We start from the raw sequence: 6,024 nt of genomic DNA on the forward strand, positions 1-6,024 counted from the left end.
GTAATGTAGACATGATGCATGAAATACGAACAAAATACTGAATTTAATTAAACATATAAATGCATGCAAAACAACAGTAAAATGAAAATAAAATATGCAACAAAAACACGACTATCAAATTTCCCCACACTTAATCCTTGCTCGCCCTCGATCAAGATATGAAAAAAACAACATGAAAACATAACAAAAACATAAGCAAGAATAAATCATGAATATCATAGCCTCAGAGAAGCTTCTCACACAAAAAAAAGATTAAGAATACTCTCGATATTCATGATACATCTTCAGTCAAGTGAACGTGCGTGTGTGTCATGTCATCCCAGCTACATGCAACTTCAAAAGACATAGTTTCAAGACGGTTTTCCGACCTATGACACTTCAGATATAATTTCGCTCCGTCGGATTTTGCACCCGACATTTTTAAAATCCCAATAATTTTCCGCAAAGTTAGCTATAACTAAGATAGGATTCGAATTTCAATCCCCTCATCTATAGCCCATATGGAACTACAATCCCATTAAGTCCGCAAATTTAGCTATCGAATAGTGACTAGAATTTCAATCACATTCCAAGCCCGGATGGAATTGTTATTTTAAAATTTTTCAAAATTTTAACCTCATTCAATCCGCATACTTAGTCAAAAGCAAGATAATTAGGATTTCAATCTCCTTGCTCATAACCCGGATGGATTTAATTGGATTTTCATAAAATTTTCATAAAACAAAATATTTTAACAGGTGCGCCCAAGATCGTATATGTCATATCAAAAATATCATCAAGATTCAAGAAACTATCAAGTTCCACAGACACCTATTATCGTGCAATGGCCCAACAGTTATCAACATCATATAATATATCGCTACAATTCACTGGTCAAACATGTGTGCTTAAAAATATTCACTAATCAACCTATGGTTTCTCATGTCCAATCAAGAGAAAAAAAATTTCACCCAAAATTCATTTTTTTCAACTTCATCATCATAGGCTAGAAATCATCCTCTACTTATGTACATGAAACAACGACAAAACATTTCAAGAACTATATGCAAATACGCAACAAAAACAAATGCAAAAAAAAATACAAAACAATGAATGCCCCCCCCCCCCCCCCACTTAGCTAAAGCATTGCCCTCAATGCTTCAGAAACAAAAACAGAACTCCTCTGGTTAAAGTGTTGACGTTGGTATCCTCTTCGACCTCAGGTGGAATGACAGGGTTGGCATATTGGAACTGGAAAGGAGGCGGGAACGGTACAGCAGGCGGCAATGTGGCAGGATCAAGGTCATGCCTCATATGACGGAATCCAGAGCTTGAAGATTCGCAGTGGTGGCTACCATGAACTCATTATGATGATGGGCAAAGGAAGTCAATTCATGGACGGAGTCAGTAGTGGAGAAACGAAAAGGCTGAGTGGCACGAGTGGGAGCACGACAAGTAGAAACTTGACCATCCTTCACAAAATGCTTAACTTGGTATGATTTTTTAGCGTCAACGGCAACTTGATCTACGGGATGCATCGGTTTCACCCATTCCTCATCGCCTCGAGTTTGAACACCGACGGGTATACATAGTGCAAAAATGATCATTCGAAAGTAAAAACCCAACGCGGAGGAGTAGATCGATCGTCGGATCTCACTATATATCACGTGGCCCACATTGATCGGCCAATCCAAATCAAGAGCGTAGAGAAGCAAGGCACGATCAAGGGTAACATCACTTGTATGCAATATGGGCATCATTCGTTTGGTCAGAAGATGTACCAAGTAGTCGGGTTCAATTTCAAATAGCGCTCTTGAAAAATCTGGGAAGAGACAGGGTCATGCCATGATGCTCCATCATAGGCCAGTTGGGCTAAAATTTCGTCCAAATCCGAGTCGATCTTGAGACTTTGATAAAGACTGTTATCAATGTTCGGGTTCTCAAGAAAGGCATTTAACTCATTCACCGCAAAAAAAAACTAATTTTCCTCGAACAAAGGCTTTCCCATCATCCCTCTCCGAAGCATTAGCATAAAATTCACGCACAATTGGGACGATAGCGGCTTGAGGTTGTTTACAAAATATTTTCCAACCACGTTGTACAAGAGCACGAGAAATATTGCTATCAGAAAAATCTAATTCAATTCCTCGCTCGGAGATTGGGGAATGATGAAGTTTAGCCAAGTCATACCGTTCACGAGCCGCTTGATTAACGAACTTTTCGGCCAAGCCTATTGAAGATGCGATTGCTGCGGCTCCTTGAGAAGATGACTCCCCTGTGTGACGACCCTTTTTGGCCGGCATATTGATCGAAAGTAGAGAGGCGTGCAAATACCGGGCGAATTCGGTGATCGAAAGACCGGGCCATGCTGAAACATACAAGGTAAGCCAAAACTATATCCTACAGGAAGCATGTTATCAAATCATCCATGCATTAGAATGAAGCAGTTTTTTTTTTCTTTTCTGAAACTTTTTCAAGGAAAGGATGGGGAACTCTCCGTACTTGGAAGATTAGCGGCAGGTGCTTGTGCTGGAATGACTTCAACTTTCCTAAGTAAAATTAAAAACAGATCTGAGAAAAGGTTTACTACGTTCTTTCCATGGTAATGTGTGTAGACTGTAGAGTGAATTTAGCTCGTGGTTTTTTGGAAGTGTTCAGATAAAGTCAGAAGTCAGTACTATTTGTATTTGGTCGTGTGCTTGTTCATGGGACAAAATCAAATATTTGGAAGGTCACAATGTTAGTCAAAATCTCGTTCTAACTGTCACCACACATCCTTTCATGCACTAAAAACTAACTGTTGATCTATATTTGCTTTCAAATTGACCAGGTTACTTAACCGCTAGATGTCCATAGGTTGCGGTTAGCTGTTGAACCTGGATACAAAATTATGACACAGGTAATGGCTGTTTAATCAATTTTTTTCTTTTTATATGAGAGGACGCCTTGCATGTGCGAACAGATGATTGCATCTGTTCTCCCTTTCTTGCAGGTTGCCTTAAACATGGTAAAAGAGGAAGGTTTTGGATCTTTTTATGACGGTCTAGGACCTTCTCTTATTGGAACATTGCAGTGAATTTTTGCGTTTTTCATTTGTGAGCTTAAATTATTCTAGAAGTTGTCGTGATATATTGCTGTCCAGGCAGAATAAACTTGAGGTACGTGAACTTAAATTGAACCTGTTCTAAATGCTAGGGAGAAAATGGATCTCCCCGAAAAATATTGTTGGAGATTTTTGTAGATATATCAAATATATTGTAATTATATTCTAATTATAATATTCCTTAGTTGACTTATCATTATTGGAAAGTAGAATTAGCAGTCGTTGGTATCTTCCTTTGTCCACATGAGGTTCATCATCTTTGATCTTTGAAGTACTTTCTAGGCATGGAAGTTGCTAGAAGTAAAGAAGGAATCTTCATTTCTCAAAGGAAATACATCATTGAGCTACTGAAAGAAACCGGGAAATTGGGATGCAAACCAGTAGGAAGCCCTCTTGAAAGAAATTGGAAGAGCAAGATCAAAGATGATGAACCTCATGTGGACAAAGGAAGATACCAACGACTGGTTGGTAGGCTGATTTATTTGTCTCTTACACGACCTGACATTACATATGATGTGAGTGTGGTGAGCCAGTACATGCATTCACCTACTCAAAGACATCTAGAGGCTGTAAATCATATTTTGAGATACTTGAAGGGAACTCCTGGAAGAGGTCTAATGTTCCAAAAGAATGAGAACAGAAGTATTGAAGGATATGTTGATGTTGATTGGGCAGGAAGTGAAGATTGCAAATCGACCTCAGGATATTGCACCAAACTGTGGGGCAACTTGGTCACATGGAGGAGTAAAAACAGACAGTTATGGCAAGGAGTAGTGCTGAAGCAGAGTTTCGGGCTATTGCTAAAGGAGTATGTGAAGTCATATGGCTTGAAAGACTCATGCAAGACTTGCAAATCCCTATTCTAAAACCTATCAAGTTGCATAGTGACAGCAAATCTGCCATTAGCATTGTGAAGAATCCAGTTCAACATGATAGAATGAAACATGTAAGAATAGATCGAAGTTTCATCAAGAATGAAATTGAGGAAGGAGGAATCACTTTATGTTACATACCTACGCTTGAACAAGAAGCACACATCCTCACGAAAGGTCTCACTAAGCCAAATCATGAAAGCTTACTTATCAAGCTTGGAATGAAAAATATTTATTCCTAAGCTTGAGGGGGAGTGTTGGAGATTTTTTGTAGATATATCAAATATATTGTAATTATATTCTAATTGTAATATTCCTTAGTTGACTTATCATTATTGGAAAGTAGAATTAGCAGGATTTTGATGTATCAATTAGAGATTCTCTTGATTAGGATTTTCTTTAGTTAGATTCCTCTGTATATGGTCGAGTGTGTATATATTCTGTACAAAGTTTCATAATTAATTAAGCAAGAATATTTCATTCAACTCTTGTTTCAAATATCAAAAAAGGACTGGAGCATCCCTGATGACAGCACTGGCGTCGGCCACTGTATCCACAACCTTGTGCTATCCTCTGGACACAACTAGACGACAAATGCAAATGAAGGGTACTCCTTATGTGACAAATTTGGATGCTTTTCCAGGTACAACGGCACACTACTTACTCTACATCAATTTTTGGAATACATTTAGAATAAGTTCAATATTTCACCTTTTTCTGGTAGTTTTTCATGGCATAAGCATAAACTTAATGCATCTGATGCATACGCTGGAATTATATCACTGCATATGAAATGTCGGTTGAGGCTTTACACCCCAATGTGATGAGTGAGCGAACTGTAATTGACCACCCTAAATTGATCTCTCTTGACATACCATGATTCTTCAACATTTAGCCACAAGTAGGTTATGCATCGTCCTGATGTTTCATTGTATGTACTCTTTAGCTGTGCCCCAGCTACAATGATTTTATGAAATTGTGTATTGAGTTTGATTGAGTAAATGTACGTATTCATTCATATATAAAAGCTTGCATAATGAGATTAGAGAAAATAATTGCCTTCATACCTTGTATTTTTTGCTTGGGTACTCAAGTTTCTTACCACCAGAAGTTGCTAATTGTCTAGTTGAACATTTTGATTTAGGCACTGTGGCGCGTGATGGCGTTGTGGGATTCTACAGGGGTTTTGTGGCAAATGCATTGAAGTTCGTACCCAACAGCAGGTTTGCATCTCTTTCTTTCTGACTAACATATGCACAACAATTTATTCATTGAGATTATTATACATCGCTATCAGAATCTGAGGCAATTTTTGATTTCGTTTTCAAAAAAACAATCCGAAACCGAGTTCTCTAAAAACAGCTTCCTACAAGCTAACAATTTTGCTAATTAGTTCCTTTTTTTCTTTTCGAACCTCATCTACAGGATAAGGCTTGCGACCTCGAAGAAGGAATTTAAAAAAAATTCTATTGCTTATTGAGTTATTGAATTGATACAGGTATTATTCATATTTCTGCCTGTGTATTTCTAGGATACTAGCGACTTAGCACACGTGTTGCGTGTGTAAAATATTATATATAAATATAATGTATTGTATATTGACTAATTTGTTAATTTTAAAGTGTTTGCTTATCTTTTTTTTGTTTTTTGTTTTTTTTTTCAAATCTAATAAAAATTAGCTATGAATAAAATTTAGTTTTAGATTGATAAAAAGAGATATGATAAAAGAATAGATGATGCGAGTAGTTGAGAGAAAATATGGGATATGTGAATTGAAGAGAGTGTACAGGGGTATTAAAGAAAAAAATTGGAGAAAATTTATCATGACACCAAAAATAATTAGAATAGGTATATATGTATATATATATATATATATATATATATATATATACCTAATTTATTTTATGTTTTAACTATTAAGAGCACATTGTCACAACCAGCACCTTCTTGTATATATATATATATATATATATATATATACATACATATAAATTTTCAGCTGTCCAACCAATGATGCCCAACTCATCCCCGACAACTAAAACCCGGTAGTGGGTTTTAGTGATACGAAAT

General features: G+C 36.8%; 1 pseudogene; it reads left to right on the forward strand.

Annotated features, from left to right (window-relative positions):
• The first annotated feature begins 2,417 nt into the window (after window positions 1–2,417).
• LOC140877822 (thylakoid ADP,ATP carrier protein, chloroplastic-like) lies at window positions 2,418–5,501 on the forward strand (annotated as a pseudogene).
• The last annotated feature ends 523 nt before the right edge of the window (window positions 5,502–6,024 follow it).

Source organism: Henckelia pumila, chromosome 2 (genome assembly GCF_033568475.1).
Source record: "Henckelia pumila isolate YLH828 chromosome 2, ASM3356847v2, whole genome shotgun sequence".
Taxonomy (NCBI): domain Eukaryota; kingdom Viridiplantae; phylum Streptophyta; class Magnoliopsida; order Lamiales; family Gesneriaceae; genus Henckelia; species Henckelia pumila.